Source organism: Nomascus leucogenys, unplaced genomic scaffold (assembly GCF_006542625.1).
Source record: "Nomascus leucogenys isolate Asia unplaced genomic scaffold, Asia_NLE_v1 Super-Scaffold_258, whole genome shotgun sequence".
Lineage (NCBI taxonomy): Eukaryota > Metazoa > Chordata > Mammalia > Primates > Hylobatidae > Nomascus > Nomascus leucogenys.
The window spans coordinates 3,279,167-3,297,565 of record NW_022095769.1 but is presented as its reverse complement, the minus strand read 5'-3'; the positions used below and the strand labels follow the sequence as shown (position 1 = coordinate 3,297,565).

General features: G+C 40.2%; 1 protein-coding gene and 1 non-coding gene across 3 annotated transcripts in view; both read right to left on the bottom strand.

Moving 5' to 3' along the window:
* Positions 1-18,399, bottom strand: part of SKAP1 (src kinase associated phosphoprotein 1) — a 312,702-nt gene that overhangs the window by 58,111 nt on the left and 236,192 nt on the right. The gene's annotated exons all lie outside the window — the stretch shown is intronic.
* LOC115833583 lies at positions 4,600-4,706 on the bottom strand. Its single transcript, XR_004028965.1, has one exon. It is a non-coding gene; the product is annotated as a U6 spliceosomal RNA (small nuclear RNA).

The window sequence follows — 18,399 nt, the reverse complement described above, 5'->3', positions numbered from 1 at the left end:
GTAGGAGGATCCTTTGAGTCCAGGAGTTCAAGGCTGCAGTGAGCTGTGATTGAACTACTTCACTACAGCCTGGGTGACAGAGCGAGACCCTGCCTCTTAAAAAAAAAATTGCTCCTTGGAGGCCTAAAAATTAAATGAAAGACATAGGGAGATGAGGAAAACACGATCCCATAAGCTGGGAGTTTCCATCTCTTCTTTCCACAGGTTTTTTTTTTCTTTTCTTTTTAAAGGTCTTGTTAAACTTAGATACACAGCTCTTTGTTAAAGATGCCAAGAGTCTGAATCATAAAAGACATGTTAAACGTTCTATTAGAATTCAAACCTCCTTTTTTTAATGCAAATTTAAATGCCATTTTATGGAACATCTATAATTATGAAAATGGGAAGACATTGCCTCGTGTGCAGGGAGAGTCTGTGAGTATGAATATTACATTAATGTGCCCACACCAGCTCACTGATCCTGCTGGCAGGAGCATAAAAAATGCTTGAGTGAAACTTTTATTTAGATGTTAAGACTCCAGGCCCCAGCGGGGTGACAGAGACAGCCCCTGTGAGTTGCCGTCAGAGAGAGAGCTTGAATTGAATTACCCAGGGGGGAGGAAGTAGTGATGAGCACTGCTTCGCTTATTTAATTTCATTTACTTTCAGTACATTATCAGCATGAGGTTTTTCTCTCCCCACCAGCTGAAACCCAAGAATGCCACCACCAAGAAAACAAAGACATAATGCAGCAGAAATGTAACTCCAAGTCACTAATTCTAGGAGACAAGGGACAGCACCATCACCACCTTCTCTCCCCAAGATTCAAACTCAGTTTGCTAAAATTGGGTGCCGAAGGAGTTGCTGGATTTTTTCTCTTGGTCATTCACTAACAAGATTCTGAAAAGGAATATAGCTGGAAATAGCTTTGTATATGCTGTGTTTTTGCATATAGTCAATAAGATGTGTTATGTTGCTTTCTTTCTTTCTTTCTTTTTTTTTTTTGAGACAGTCTCACTCTTGTGGCCCAGGCTGGAGTGTAATGGTGCGATCTCAGCTCACTGCAACCTCCACCTCCCAGGTTCAAGCGATTCTCCTGCTCCAGCCTCCCGAGTAGCTGGGATTACAGGCATGCACCACCATGCCTGAATAATTTTTTGTATTTTTAGTAGAGATGGGGTTTCTCCATGTTGGTCAGGCTGGTCTCAAACTCCTGACCTCAGGGGATCCAGCCGCCTCAGCCTCCCAAAGTGCTGGAATTACAGCTGTGAGCCACCGCACCTGGCCTATGTTGCTTTCTTATTCATTAGACAGAACCTGTATTGCGGAATTCTCTTGCCTGGTTTCCATTATGGGCAGTGGGAAAAAATGGGATTATAGGCTAAGTTTAGAATGTCTATGGAAAAAAAACTAGGAAATGAGGTCAGATAAGTCTTTAGTCTACTGTCTTCTGTGTACAAGGTACTGTGTGGTGAGTCCAATAACAGAGTTGTTCTCAATGTAGTTGACTCTGAGCTCAATTTCATTAGCTCCATGATCTATCTGACAAATCCAAACAACCAACATGGGAATCTGCAGTGGCATGCAAGGTACCTCCTCTTTCAGTATCAGCGCAGGGTCCTACTGACCAAGAACTAGTGATCCTGAGGATGCACAGTGTTAGCCATGCTATGGGGTGATGAGGGAGGAATCTTGTATGCCTGAATCCACACCTACTGGTAAATGAACAGATCTGCAGAGAACTACTTAATGCATAATAGAAAGTATGTAAAATATGCTTTAAAGGATGGTTATAAAAACAGGAAGAAGTTGCAAACAATTGTATAAGTTGCTATTTCAAGGCAAACAATTTATATTTAAGTACACAATTAAAAAAAGAAGCTTTTTATTCATTACTTGAGAAAAGATATCACCACCGTCATGAAAAGATAAAAATGATTTTGATTTATTAGAATAGATGGCCCTCTTGGCTAAGTCTAAAGGTGTATTACATTATATCAGCACAAAACAGAATTACATTAGTGTCATAATCTCTCTCTACCACTACACTTAACTAAACCTCTCAGAACAGCCCGTATAAAGAAAAGATTCACTTAGCTGAAGGATATGGGGCCATAAAGATAAGATCAACAGAGAAGTATGTTACCCAGAAGTGATGGCCACCCAACTTTCATGGCAGATGAAGATAAAAGAAATTCTCAGATATCTTTCTCTTCATCTAGATTCCTTTAAACCCTTGTATCTGACCCACATCAAAAAAAGCAATAAAAAACGACAGAATAGGATTCCATCTCTCAATGCTAAACATGACTCTTTAGTCAGCTATGCACAGCAACAACAATGGGGACCCTTTGGAGTGTGATACATTTCCATAAGGCAGTCAATAAAAAAGACACGAGAGCTTATGTGAGTCACGGCCTATTTAACCAGCTGTGTTCTAGCCCACTGAGAAAAGAGAATTGGAGAAATTAGTTGGCAACACCAGAGCACAAGGCTAATAGCACAGGAGGCCACACAATTTCCACGCAAAAAGGCTGCAGCCCCTGCAGAACAAACCAGGTGCCCACTAACTTTCATTATAGGCAGCTGGCTTGGTCTCTTGCTAAATCATCCTGAAAGGAAAATAAATAGTTTTTTAAAAAACATCTTTTGTTCAAATTGTCCCCCTGTTAAGTTATGGACTTCTCCCATCCTCCCTCTTCCTTTTAATTCAAGTTCTTTTCAACTGTTTAAAAGAGGGACCTAACCAACTTGAGCCTAGAGACTAATAGCTAACAGGGGTGAATTTCAGACAGGGTGAAGTTTAGCAGGTTCCTTCATTAAAGTACTCACGTAAAAAACCTGGGGATTGGGTGTATGGGATTGGAGAAAATTTAACATTTGAAGGCTGGGAATGGTCAAATTCTACCTGCAATTCCAATGCAGTCACAGATGGCTGGTGTGTGTGCATCTGCAGACACGTACACAAACACACGCTTTAAAATGCCTCAAATGTACCGAGGTGAGGAGGGTATTGCAGATAGGTTGGGGAGTGGGTAGTTTTCTCTTGTCTGGTGATTGTGGATTTCAAATCTGTTCATGAACCTCTCTTTTGTGCATTTGATTTCTGTGGCCTTCTTTAATAAGTTCATTACTGCTTTTCCTTAGCTTCTTACTTTTCTGGGTTACTTTTTTGCCTTCTTCTCAATTTTCAGGAACCAGTCAATAAATGATAGTGTGTAGTGTCTGGCAGGAAGTGTTCATCTTCCGATGCTAACAAGGAAGTTGGTTTCAATGACTATTCCTTGATTAGTCCCTTGAACAGGCGTATATAATTCTTTAACTTCTGTGGTTCCATTTGATATCCACCTGAGTTTACATTTATACCACACATTTTTCTTGCATTGCGTTTCACTCATAAAGGAATTTAGTTCAACATATGAGAGGTGAAAAATTCTAAAACATTGGTAATAGATTTAGCATTTAAAAATTTCAAAGATATAGAAAGCACTCAAACAGATGGCTTTAAACTAACTGAATGAAACTGTTCATGGAGAAATAAATTGGACAACAGATGAAAGGAAGGGAATGAACACAACGTACTTAATCAAGTTCTTCAACAAGCTGTGATGTAAGAAGCTAGGAAACAAAACATGAGCAACTGGAGCTAGACTAAAGGACCCCAGAAAATGGTAGAAATGACACATTTGTAGTTAGCAAACCAACACAGAAGACAACTTTCACGAGACCTCAATAGACTCATGTTGCCCTTCCAATTTTTGAAGGTCTTTAAAAAATACCAGTGAATCCAGGTTATAGGAACCCAGGTTACAGAAATCTGTGGAGAAAATCCTGTTATACTGAAGACAAAAAAACCTCTGAGGTTCTAGGTCAGTAGTATGAAGAAAAAAAGCAGATAATAAACAAAATAATTAAAATGAATATGCTTTAACAAAAATGGCCCCCCAAAGCCCTAACCAGTTTTAAATTCATCAGCATTGTATCAAGCATTTTTACATCTAAGTCCCACAACATCCCTATGAGGCATGTTTTATTATCATCCCCACTTTACAGACTAGGAAACTGAGGTGTAATGAAATGACATAATTTGCTGAAGGTTGCTCAGTTGGAATAGCCCATGCTCCTTCCAATACTCTGAGCTTCAGACATGCACAGAAGTGGATGAGGAAAGATTGGGTCTTCCTATCTCACTCCCCCACAAAAAGAGACCCTGTTTTTTGGAAGGAGAAACAGGTACGATGTGTGGTTATTCTAACTCCTGGTGTCAAAAAATTATTTTAGTATCTATATTTCTTATTTACTTTTTTATGAGTAAAATGAGCAGGTTTTATTTTATTTTTATGTTTTACAGCTTTTATTTTAGAATCGGGGGTACACGTGTAGGTTTGTTACAAAGGTATATTGTGTGATGCTGAGTTTTGGAGTATGAATGAATCTGTCACCCAGGTAGTGAGCACAGTACCCAATAATAGCTTTTCAACCCTTGCTTCCCTCCCTACCTCCTCGTGTATTTACCCAGTGTGTACTGTTGCCATATTTATGTCCATGTGTACCCAATGTGTAGCTCCCACTTATAAGTGAGAAAATGCCATATTATGTTTTCTGTTTCTGCGTTAGTTCAAAAACATGGAATGCTTCACAAATTTGCATGTCATCTTTGCACAGGGGCCATGCTAATCTTCTCTGTATCATTCCAATTTTAGTATATATGCTGCCAAAGTGAGCACTCTTACTTTTAAATGTACTAACTGATTAATCTTTGGAATTGCCTCCTAGGGCAGATCTATGTGAAATCTAAGAGGTCAACAGAGATATAGAGCAAAATACAAGAAAGTCTCAGAATGCAATAGAAGGATGCATGAGTTAAGTACCTATAAGAGGGCACAGCCAGAAGCTCTAAAAAAATGCTGCTTGGGGCTGGGCGTGGTGGCCACGCCTGTAATCCCAGCACTTTGGGAGGCTGAGGTGGGCAGATCACAAGGTTGGGAGTTTAAGACCACCCTGGCCAGCATGGTGAAACTCCATCTTTACTAAAAATACAAAAAATTAGCTGGGCATGGTGGTGCACACCTGTAATCCCAGCTACTTGGGAGGCTGAGGCAGGAGAATTGCTTGAACCCAGGAGGTGGATGTTGCAGTGAGTTGAGATCGCACCACTGCACTCCAGTCTGGGTGATAGAGCAAGACTCCACTCAACAACAACAAAAAATGCTGATTGGTCACCAAGGTTCGTAAGACCTCTTCTGATGCAAGGATGATCATCTAGAAAAAAGAAACCCTGTTCCAGTGTAGGGCTCATGCAGAAACCTTGGACATGATTTGCTTACTCTTGAAGGAAGAGGTTTGGGTTTGAAAAGGAAGAAGATTTTTCCCAGCACTTTGGGAGGCTGAGGCAGGCAGATCACTTGAGGCCAGGAGTTTGAGACCAGCCTGGCCACCATGGCGAAACTCTGTCTCTACTAAAAATACAAAAATTAGTCAGGCATGGTGGTATGTGTGCCTGTAGTCCCAGGTACTTGGAAGCTTGAGGCAGGAGGACTGCTTGAGCCTGGGAGGCAGAGGTTGCAGTGAGCTGAGAGCGCACCAGCCTAGGTGACAGAACAAGACTCAAAACAAAACAAAAAACAAACAAAAAACCAAACCAAAACAAAACAAAAGGATTTTAAAGCCAAATATCCAAACTGGTTTCTTTTCAAAAAGTATTCCCTCAGTAATGCCAAGCCACAAGGTAACTTACAGAAACCATGAGTATTCATGCAGGATGAAGAACCCTCTCATTCCTACAAAGGGGCAACACATGCTAATTGTCTAGGAGACCTGTGGTCTTGCAAGATGCTCTCTTCCACATCTGCACTTTCAGTGGGATTTTACTTATAAGAAATGAAAGTGTTAGGAAAAAGCCCTTCTAACTCCAAGCACGGTAACTTCAATGCACTAATGATAGCATCTAAATAAATGGTAATAATCAATACTTTCTGGTAGGGGTCAGGAGTTCATCTTAAAGAATGACTAACTATAATAATCCATTGCTTCTCAATCATGAAACATTGGTGTACTTCGATCAGTTAAAGGACAGAGATTTTGAATAATTTAATTTTAGAATAAGAATGGGTTTTAAGTTTTCCTATAACAATACCATTCACTGCATTCTGATATACTTTCTTACAGGGAAAAGTCAATAAAAAATAATTTATAGCTTATCCTATGTATGCTACAGCCTATAGTGATGAAATGAATCTGATGTACTATCATAATTGTGGCATCATGAATTCCCACAGTGCTTTATTTACTTGAAAAAAATTGTGTTCCTTCAAAACCATGAGTGTTCTGTGGTGGTGAGTTAAACATATGTGTCTTTTGATTTTATCAATAACACATATCTGTAACCCAACATCCTCAGCTTCATTTTTATCCTAGGAATCCATCCTTAATATAGAACCAAAAAGACCTGAAGTCTCTTTAACAGCTAAGCCACAGTAAGTGGCAACAGAGCAAAGTGGGAATCCAGATACAAATTAAGGCAGCAGTCCTTCAAATGGTCTCATGGTTCTAAAAAGGAGGAGAGGATTTTAAAATGCCAAATTGTCTTTTTACAAACCTTGCAAGATCGATGTATTCCCCCTGAGTCAGATCACCATTATACATGCATCACTTGAGAGCCTATCTTTAAAAACGAATGATGAAGTGTCATTTTCAGATCTGTTTATTTACTATGCCACTGGACTGTGATAAGAACACAGAGAAAAGGAAATAAAAAGAAAAGAGCCTTGCCTGGGTTTGGAATCACTTTTTAACTGGTTCACCAAACTGTGGCCAGAAGTCATCTTTCTAAAACACAGATCATGTCACATTCCTGCTTAAATCCTGTAATGGTTTTTTATTACCTACAGGATGAAACTCAAACTCTCCAGCATACAAAAACTTTTAAGTAGTTGGTGTCTTCCTACCTTCCAGTTTCATTTTCTCCCAACTTTGTCACCTCCCAGTACTCCAGCAACAATAAGGAACAGACTCTGTCCTATGGAACATGCCGTGCACTTTACACTGCCAGGTGTCTGTGTATTCTGTTTTTCCTGTTTGGAACTTCCTCTCTCTACACCCAGCTGCCGAGTTGGGAGTGCTCCTTCAATTCAAATGTCACATCCTCTTTGAATCTTTGATTCCACCATGTAAAATTATATACTCCCTCTTCTGTGCTTCTACAGCATTTTCTAGAACATTTTTATAGCACAGTCTTGGCTCCCAGGGACCCTAAATCTTTTCCTCAATGTGCTCCATTCTTGCCACTTTGCTTGGGTTTCCGTAAGACCTTAGTAACAATGTAAAGGCTGCTAGAATCCTTGAAAAAGCAAATAGAAAAAGGGCTATTCCTGGGAAAAGAACTGTAGTTGTGGACCTGGGTACAAGGCAATAGGGAGGAGGGTAAAAATAGATCTTGCAGTCATAGGAAAAGAGATGACACCATGGAAGAAATTAAGTGAACAGAACGTTATAGTGCCTGGATTAAAATGGGGAAACAAAGAAGTTGCATATTAGATTCTTCTTTGGTGCATATAGCCGTGCACGTAGGCGGATGGGCCAGGGTTTGCATGGCAATTGTCTAGGTAAGAAGAGTAAGAATTAGATTGAGGAGGAAGGCTGGCGCGGTGGCTCAAGCCTGTAATCCCAGCACTTTGGGAGGCTGAGGTGGGCAGATCACAAGGTCAGGAGTTTGAGACCAGCCTGGCCAATATGGTGAAACTCTGTCTCTACTAAAAAAAAATACAAAAATAATTAGCTGGGTGTGGTGGTGCACACCTGTAATCCCAGCTACTCGGCAGGCTGAGGCAGGAGAATTGCTTGAACCCTGGAGGTGGAGGTTGCGGTGAGCCGAGATCATGCCACTGCACTCCAGCCTGGGCGACAGAGGGAGACTCTGTTTAAAAAAAAAATGAATTAAACGGAGGAGGAAGTGGAACATACATGTGAATAGCTGAGCTCCATCACAAGATTGGCCATTCTTTCTTTCTTTTTTTTTTTTTTTTTTAAGTTGGAGTTTCACTCTTGTTGCCCAGGCTGGGGTGCAATGGTGCAATTCCGGCTCACTGCAACCTCCGCCTCCCGGGTTCAAGCGATTCTCCTGTCTCAGCCTCCTGAGTAGCGGGGATTACAGGTGCCCACCACCATGCCCAGCTAATTTTTGTATTTTTAGTGGAGACAGGGTTTCACCATGTTGATAATTAGTTCTTGAACTCCTGACCTCAGGTGATCCAGCCACCTCAGGCTCCCAAAGTGCTGAGATTACAGGCATGAGCTACCATGCCCGGCCCTGGGCCATTCTTTAATTAGTTGTTGAACTGATGTGGAATTAAGAAGGATCTTTCCCTTAAATATACACAATACACTGTAAGGAGTGTGACACTAATTATTTAATTTCTGGAAGCCTAAAGAAAAGCTGCCAGTGGGAAATCTGGTCCCTTTCATAGAGGGCAGTGCAATTCATTATTTGTATACTTGTTTCTCTTTTTATCCCCAGGGGCCTCGTACACACAGTAGGTACCCAATAATATTTGTTAAACTGAACTGAAACCACTTCTAGCCTAATAGGACTTGTGATCTAGGAATGCAATATGGAAGTGAATATTTGTTAGTCAAACCATTTTCACTTAAGTCACAAACAGTAATTTTTGTTCTACTTTAATCTTAGGGTTGGTATCATATAAAACAAGAAAGTAAGAAGAGGCAAGGAAAGGAGGATTTTGCCAAGACAACAAGGAGGAAGTGGGGGTGCAGAAGTTAGCTTGTATGACAGCGCTGAGAATGAAAGAAAGAGGACCAAAAAGGATTTTGGAGAAAAAATTAGAATAAAATGCCATGAACCTCAACTGGAGAGAAATAAATTTTTCTCTCTCTCTCTTTTTTCCTTCCTTCCTTCCTTCCTTCCTTCCTTCCTTCCTTCTCCCTCTCTCCCTCCGTCTCTCTCTCTTCCTTGCTTCTTTCCCTCCCTCTTTCCTTCTTTCCTCTCTCTCTCTTTCTTTTTTGAGGCAGGGTCTTGCTCTGACACCCAGGCTGAAGTGCAGTGGTGCAATCACGGCTCACTGCAGCCTCCATCTCCTGGGTTCAAGCAACCCTCCTGCCCTCAGCCTCCCAAGTAGCTTAGACTACTTGGTGTGCACTGCCACACTTGGCTAATTTATTTCTTATTTTTGGTAGAGACAGGGTCTCATTATGTTGCCCAGGCTGGTCTTGAACTCCTGGTCTCGAACTCCTGGTCTCACGTGATCTTTCCACCTCTGCCTCCCAAAGTGCTGGGATTATAGATGTGAACTACCACGCCTGGCCAAGAAATAAATTTCTGAGTCCCATGTTACAGCCTGACTGCCACACCAATTCTGTTTGCCTTGGACCTTATCTGTCTCCAGAACAGGGTTCAGAAGAAGCAATAAACAGGCAAAAGACTGTGCCAAATAAGTAACTGATTACTCTTTAGGAAATAGCTATTGATAGCAACTTCTGAGCTATAGACTTTGAGTGGCTGAGAATTTGGTCACTGATAGTGTTTCCTCAGTCTTGTTCTTTTATTTCTCTCCTGGAGAAATGGCATTTTCCTTTTGGGCTTTTACATATACATTGGTTTGCATCCTGTGAGCAAACAACTTATGTGTGTCTGAGCATTTAATACTGTTAATGGTGAAGGCTACATGGAGATTAGTGTGAGAGACTCCTGACATCTCTATTTTAGTTACTATCCAAAGCAAAAGATTTAAGGAGGAATCAAATGATAATAATTTTGCCTTCTCTATGTCTCCCTAGTAAAAGACATTCGGATATCATCAGAGTACTGCATTGAGAAAACTTTAAAAGCAAACACAGCAGAAAATACAAAAGAAGACTCAGGAACTAATTATCATGATTCTCTGGGGGTATTTCAGGGTGGGTGATCTAATGAGAACTCTCACACCCCATCAGGAAGAACTTGATGGGAAAGCAGTCATCTTAGCAATGTGGCTTTGATCTGGTATGTATTATCTCCTGGTCAAAGGGCCACTCCCAACCCAGACCTCACCCTCAGACAGTGCCATGTGTGTCTCTGTGCAGCAGTATGGGCTCAGAGACAGAAAAATGATGTTGGCTGTGATAAGTTACCTTTAAGGCAAAAATCACCCTGCCTTAAAAAAGAAGTTACAAATTCTAGATTTAAATATTTCTGGATTCTTCTGTTCCATCTGACAAAACTCAAGCAAGTTTGAAGTCAAACTTTTCAAGGAAAAAGAGTTAGGAGGGGAAAATGAGGATGATGTTTCTAAACCCAAAATTTTCCAACCAAATCACCAAGTCTGTAATTGCAAAATAAAAACACTAAATCTCAATATCTATTTGCACAGCTCATTAACTAAGGGCTCACACTCAGCAAACGGGGAAAAAAAGAAAAAGGAAAAACTTCAGTACCAAATACATTTGGAAAGTTACTATAGAGACCTATATTTCCCTTGGATCTAAACTAGGCCCTGCCACATTCTGCTACACTGTGGTTGGAATGCATCTGTTTGTCTGTCTGTCTTTATTGCTTATTTAGCAAGTAGCAAATCGGGATGTGGCAAAGCATCTTTTGTCAGACCATGCGGGAGAGAGAAAGAGAACATTTCTTTCCCCACTGAGCATTGTGAATGTTATGGCAGGCACTCGACCTGCTCTGCTACTGGGACAACATGATTTATAATGTGAAAAGGGAAAACTTAAATCACCAAGTAATGAAAACATTAAAGTTAATGCATCACAAGTGAGGAATTTATTACCATTAACTCCAATAAACAGTTATAAAACACTCGTCCTTTCCTGTCCGTGCACAGGGACACAGACACTGGACTTCATTAAGCTCAACTTTCTTTTCTTCTTCACTAGACCAGTCATGTGTGTTTGAACCAACCACCATTTATTGTTAAGTGGACTGGCTCATTTTCCAGGACTGTAGAAAGCTGAAGGCACATCCATTCTGCTTCACGGCACTTGGTATAGACAGATGAAATAGCAAAGTTTAGAAGACATGCAGCTCGGTATGGCTATATAAGTTTATTTAAAAGTCTCTAAAATGTATGTCTGACAAAAGCAGAGTAGCTCTTCCGAGCAGCCTTTCTCACAGGCAGGTATATAAGTAATAATGCCTGGTGAGGAGGGTGGCATATTGGATGCCAATGCACATCAGGTGCGTTTAACTGAATAATTTTGGAATCCTGAGATGGAAACCCATTTCCTTCTAACATTTTTCTCTGTCACAGGGGGCAGAGAAGTTTATTACCTTAAGGTTGTTCCTGAACAAAAGAGGCTGCACATATTGGATGGCTAAGGTAGATTGGTTCCAGATTCATTTGTTTTCAAGGAAAAAAAGAACTAAAGTGTCTTTTTGAAAAGCCACTTCTAATTGTGGAATTGCCTGGGTGTTACAAAGCACATAGGAGAGGCAGCATGAAATTCAGGCTTTCCTGACCAAATAATTACAACAGTAACATGATAATAGTAATACTTTACATTTGGATAACACTTTATTTAGTGTTTATAAAATGCTTTCATGTATGACACCTCCTTAATTCTGATCTCCTTCATTCAGACAGAAAGATCTCACCAGTCTAGCCTTCAGAAGCTGAAACAGGCTCACACAGTTGGGAAGAAGAAGAACCAAGATATAAACTTAGATTTTTTTCTTTTTTTTGTTTTGAGACAGAGTTTCACTCTTGTTGCCCAAGCTGGAGTGCAATGGCGTGATCTCGGCTGGAGTGCAATGACGCGATCTGAGCACCTCCCGAGCTCAAACGATTCTCCTGCCTCAGCCTCCTGAGTAAGCTGCATTATAGGCATGTGCCACCACACCTGGCTAATTTTTTTTTTTTTTTTGTATTTTTAGTAGAGACGGGGTTTCACCATGCTGGCCAGGCTGGTCTCAAACTCCTGACCTTAGGTGATTCCCCCGCCTCTGCCTCTCAAAGTGCTGGGATTACAGGCGTGAGCCACGGTGCCCGGCTAAAACTTAAGCTCCAAATCCAGTTTTTTTTCCTTTTGTTTTGGCTACACCATGCTACACATTTTATCTAATGTATGTTATGGTCCTAACTATAAAGTCAAGATGAAGAATGCTTTAATTCTATATTTCTCAGCCCAAATTTCATGATTTTTAGGAACCCCATTCTGCTAAGAATGGTTACAGTAATATACTACTAAATGGAGCCATTATGCCTGGGAGTTGTCCAGGATATTCAGCCTTAAAATGGGATCTGATCTTTGGCATTACCAGAAAAGAGACAGATACCTGGGCTGTATGAGTTTCACAGGGATGTTTAGCCCCAGACATTGAGTGGGACTGCTGGACTTCTATGGGTCAAACTGTGTAGAGCACATGAAAGGAGGAACAAGAATAGCTCTGATGCAGAATCTGAGCAGCACATCCCACATTACCAAAGCTAAGAGTTCCATAAGACCAACTACTAAAATGCTGCATGATTTAAGATGGTAGAAATACTTGTCAAGGAAATCCTTCCTTCCTTCCTTCCTTCCATCCTTCCTTCCTTCCTTCCTTCCGTCCTTCCTTCCTTCCTTCCTTCCTTCCTTCCTTCCTCTCTCCCTCCCTCCTTCCTCTCTTTCTTTCTTTCTTTCTTTCTTTCTTTCTTTCTTTCTTTCTTTCTTTCTTTCTTTCTTTCTTTCTCCTTTCTTTCTTTCTTTCTTTCTTTCTTTCTTTTTCTTTCTTCTTTCTTTCTTTCTTTCTTTCTTTCTTTCTTTCTTTCTTTCTTTCTTTCTTTCCTCTTTCTCTCTCTCTCTCTCTCTCTCACTTTCTTTCTTTTTTTGAGATGGGGTCTCACTCTGTTGCCCAGGCTGAAGTGCAGTGGCTTCATCTTGGTTCACTGCAGTCTCCACCTTCCAGGCTTAAGCAATCCTCCCACCTCAGCCTCCTGAGTAGCTGAAACTACAGGCACGTGCCACCACACTCAGCTAGTTTTTGGATTTTTTGGTAGAGACAGGGTTTAGCTATGTTGCCCAGGCTGGTCTAGAACTCCTGGGCTCAAGCAATCCACCTGCCTCAGCCTCCCAAAGTGCTGGGATTACAGGCGTGAGCTACCTCACCTGGCCAAGGAAATCTTACATAGAGCAAAAAGATCAAGAAAAGGAAACCAGAAAAGATAAAAAGTATTAGAACACAGAAACGGAGGGAAGGACATTATCAAAGAAATAATAACATTTCTCAAAATGATGGGAATCTTTTGATTGAAATGGTCCTCCATACACCCAGCACATAAATGAAAAGGGACTCACATATTGGTAACCACAGTGATATTTCAGAACAGAATTCATAAAAAGAAGATCCTAAAACCCTCTGAATCAGGGGGGAGAAACAAGTCACACAAAGAATTAAGAATCAGAATGGCACTGAAATTCTCCACAGCAACAATGAAAGCTGGAAGCCAATGAAGCAAAGCTTTCTAAGTTCTAAGGGAAAATGATTTCCATTAGCATTCTCACACCCAAACTAACAGTTAAGTGTAAAAGTAGAATACAGAGGTTTTCAGACATTCAAAGTCTCAAGAAATTGACCTCCCAGGCATCCTTTCTCAGGATGCCACCACAATATGTGCTCCATCAAAATGAGGGAGTCCACCAAGAAAGAAGGTGACATTGGGTCCAGAACGTGGTGCTCTGATGAAGGAAAGGGATGAAAGGGAAGTCCCAGGATGACAGCTGTGCAGGAGGCCTGAGAGCAGCCAGCCCAGAGTGGGGAGGAGGATGGAGATCTCCAGGAGAGACTAGAAGCACAAATGGAACTGATGGATCATCTGGTGTGTTTGACCATGTGGAAAATCACAATTCTGCAAAGTTTGGAAAGAATTAGGGATGGTGACTTAGAAAACTATGCAAATGAAGAAAGTCAAGGCATTTGCCAACTCTAGGAAAAACAAGAATTTTTTTTACATTTCCTGGTTTATTATAAAGGATATTACAAAGGAAATAGGTAAAGAGATGCATAGGGCGAGGTATGGAGGAAGGGTTGTGTAGCTTCCATGTCCTCCCTGGCTATGCTACCCTCTAGGAATCTCCATGTGGTCAGCTATCTGGAAGCTCTATGAACCCAGTCCTCTTGGGTAAAAAATAAAGAGGTATTATTTTATATCCCTTGGTATAAAAAATAAAGAAACAAAATTTAATTACACAATTTTATAAGGGTTGACATAAATAATATTTATGTAGTTAATGTAAACACTAAATATTGATTAACTAAAAATTATGATATAACCACACTGGAAACATGAAGAATCGGAAATTGATGGCTGGGATGGAATAGGAATGCTGACTCCTCCCCTACCATAATATAAAATCAATAGATAATGTCTGAAATTGATAAACTAAAAAAAAGATGTATAATCATATTATTTAGAAGTGTGGAAAAGACACATCAGAATGGATGAAAAAGTTAATTTTTAAAAAATGGAAATGGGCTGCCTCTGGAAAGCAGAACTCCAGGGTGACTGCTTGTAGTAGTATTTGATTTAAAAAAATTTTTTTGGAAATGGGGTCTTGCTGTGTGGCCGAGGCTGGATTCAAACCCCTGGGCTCAAGTAATCTTCCCACTTTAGCCTCCCAAGGGACTACAGGTACACACCATTGTGCCTGGCTTTATTTGATTTTTAAGAACTATATGCATACATTATTTTGATAAAAATAAAAATAGAAAATTTTAAAAATAGTTTTTCAACTATTTCACAGCATAGCTATGTCTCCATATTTATATAATGATGTCCATTCTGAGTGGATGATAACACAAAATTCCTAAGCTTGGTATGAAGGTACGTGGCAAAGGAATCCAGAAAAGAAAGAAGAAACCAGTGTAGAATAAAGATAAACAATGCTATTAAAAACACTGGCACAGGTTGGGCATGGTGACTCATGCCTGTAATCCCAGCACTTTGGAGGCCAAGGCAGGCAGATCACTTGAGGCCAGGAGTTCGGGACCAGGGGTTCTGGCCAACATGCAGAAACCATCTCTACTAAAAATACAAAAATTAGCTGGGTGTGGTGATGCATGCTTGTAATCCCAGCTACTCAGGAGGCTGAGGCACAAGAATTGCTTGAGCCTGGGAGATAGAGGTTGCAGTGAGCTGAGATTGCGCCACTACACTCCAGCCTGGGCAACAGAGGAAGACTCTGTCTCAAAAAAAAAAAAAAAGAAAAACAATTTACATAAAGTTATATTTGAATTAGATATTGTCTTAAGAATACTTTAATAATCTGTAGTCTTTATGTAATTTTAAGATTCATTTACAATTCTAATATTGTACTTTATACCATGCATCTAATTTGCCTAAGCTCTTCCTACATTGCAAGGGGACCCACAAAAACAGGAGGTCTCTTTCCATTGGAGAGCTGTTTTATTTCATAAGGAATAAAAGGTATGGAATCCCATTATGAAATTTGGAGTCAGAAGCCCAGGGTATAAACTTGGGTTGCAATTTACAAAGTATTATTGTATTACTGGGCATGACCAGAATTTGATCAAGTACCTGTAGATCAAATCAAATCAAGAAATATTTATCTGGAAACTTCCACGTGGGAGGTTTTGTGCCAGAGAGCACAGAATTCCTGGAATGTCCTAGAATGACTTCAGATCAGTGCAAAGACAGAGACAGCACAGACATGATTTTAATTTATAGGGTTGGAAAGGTACAAGGCTATAAAACAGGACACCTGTTGTCTTGCATTTATGTTAAAGGTTTCACCTTTTTAAAAATAATCAGAAACACATAATCATTAGCCTTGACATAAATTATACTTTAGATTGGGAGTGGAAATCGTGTTTTCAGAATAGGAAGGGAAGGAAAAGTAAAACCAACTGCATGTAATTTTTCAAGTGGAAACAACGGCAATATGAAGATATATGGGCGTCAGACCCACTGGTAGAGGAAGGAGGCTGTGCTCTCTTACCTCTTACGATGTCACTCCTATGACCTCTACCATTTGAAATGCTTTGATTCCACCTTGCCCAAGGGACCTGTGAGCACCAGGGAAAGGGATGAAGGATGCCTATGCTTGACCTCACCTTTACATTGTCTAACGACTGAAGGTATAAATCAGATTTCCCCTTGAAGACCCAAGTGTCAGTAGCTCATGTGAAATGCTGGAAATATTAAATGATGTCCCTGAGGGTTTTACTGTTACTCAGTTTTCTCCTGTAACTGGGAGAGCTGTTCACATGAAGGATACTCTCCCCCAGGACCTCAATTTGTGTATAAAATGAAGTATGAAACTCCAACAACTTCTTGCCAGTTTGGAAAGAAAATAAACAATTAGGGGAGGCTGCACTTAGCCCATTGTGCTGTTTATATTTCATTTATCTCTTTGACTATTCCTGGTGAATAGTTCACACCAACAAAGGTGTGATAACACTCTTATTACAAATCCTTATTTCCAGGGCAATAAATCTTTGATAGTTACAAAATCTCCATAGACAATTCAATGTGTTTTTGTAATGGACAAGAACAAAAGCTCTTCCTTTTATCCTATTTAGCAGAGGGAGTGTGCTAATAATTAGAACTGAGGGGCAAGTGTCTGGATGCCAGGGTTCCATGTCTAGCTAGAACTTGGGCCTGTATCTAAATCTCCCTTCCAGATTCTTTCTGCAGAATTTACAAAATCTATGGATGCTTAAGTCTCCTAATATACCTTGATTCATTAATCCTCACCACTACCTCTATAATATGAGTAATTTTCTATAATAAGAAAAATGACCATTTTTCTCTTGATGGAGAAATTAAAGTGACTTGCTCAAGCTTGCTAGTTAATAAGTGGACAAGGCAGGAACAGAAGGAATTCTCATGGCAATCCTTAGCATTAGTCTGTCTACATCTCAGTCTTTCCTTCTCCTCTTTCCATCAAAAACTTGAAGTATTGCTACACAAAGAATACAGTCCTTATTATAGAAACATTATTATACATTTATGTAGGGCTTTAAAATTTTTTAGAGCACTATAAAACCTCCTATTTAACTTGGTTTTTATAATAGTCCTATTAGGTTTGTATTTACAGAGTCTGGAAGGAAAGGATAAAAGTAATAAGAAACAAAACAGTTGAGAAGAAAAGCCAGTGAAATATTAAGGATTACCTAAGACATTGTAGAATCTTAATTACCTCAGGTTTGTAAAAGCTGGCCAGATACATGAAAATATTGATTAGACTGGCTGTGCCTGTGCTGTAATAGGGGATTGATCACTAAATGACTCTTTGCTCTGTGTTCTAAGATTGAATTCCATGTATGAAAGGATATTCAGAAGAGTGTAATGTGCTCTTTTAACATGAGCTCTCTTGCCATTTAACTATGGCTGAATTAGGGGCAAACAGCACTGCTTCTCTAGAGGTAAGAGAAAGTGTGAGGGCTGAAGGTGATTTCAAACAGCAGGTGAAGGAATATGAAGAAATAGATACTTTTCCCCTCAGAAGTCTAAAACATCTTCTGAATCAGGCCCAGTTGTTTTGTTGTTGTTGTTTTATAAGTAGAATTGGTGCTGCTTAAATGGTGTGTGTTTAAGTGAACTGGAAAAGGGCCCCTCTTCCAAAACATCTTCTCAAATGACTTCTGTAATTCCTGAAATTCCATCATTTGGGGCCCATTCCCTTAGATTAAAGCATTATTCCCCGTTGAACTACAAATGCCTCTGGGAGAGGTAGCACATTAATCGAAGTATTCTCATCCGCAGTGTGGTAACAAGCTAGTACATCAGAAATCACTGGGAGGAGGAGGCACAGAGCTCTAGCTCTCCTAGGGATAAGGCACAGCTGTCTGTACCTATGCGGTAGACCACTGAGTAGAGGTAGATAACTGATAGATGTCAGGCAGTGACGCTTATCCATGAGGTCACGTGTGTGTAGTTGACAATATTATACTGAGCCATTATCAGTCATCAACACCTTGGAGCAGTGGTTCTTAACTCTGGCTGCACATCAGAATCACCTGTCTACTTTTAAAAAAATGTAGATACCTGAACTGCACTCCAGATATACTGATTCAGGATTATCTGGAGTGGGGCTGAGGTATGTTTATTTTTACAAAGTTCTATGAGTAGTTCTGATGCTCACCTAGGGCTAAGAACCACAGCCTCAGAGTAAATTTGTATGTTAGGTCCTTATCATCCTGATGGCTTGCTGGAGGGCCTTGGTGAGGTGGGCCCAGAAAGGCCCCCAGGTGGAGGGCCTGGACAGTGAGTATCAGAATTAGCATGCGGGGCAAGAGAAGTGCTATAAGCACCAAAGTAACCAAAGGTGACCTGGAAAAGAGCCAAGACAACTTGTACACATTGCAATTTTAACAAACTACCCAGGATCATTACTGCCAAGACTAGAAGAAACTACATTAATCAACCAATAAAAGGTAGGACTTCTGCACAACACCATTTAAGAAATACTAAAGAA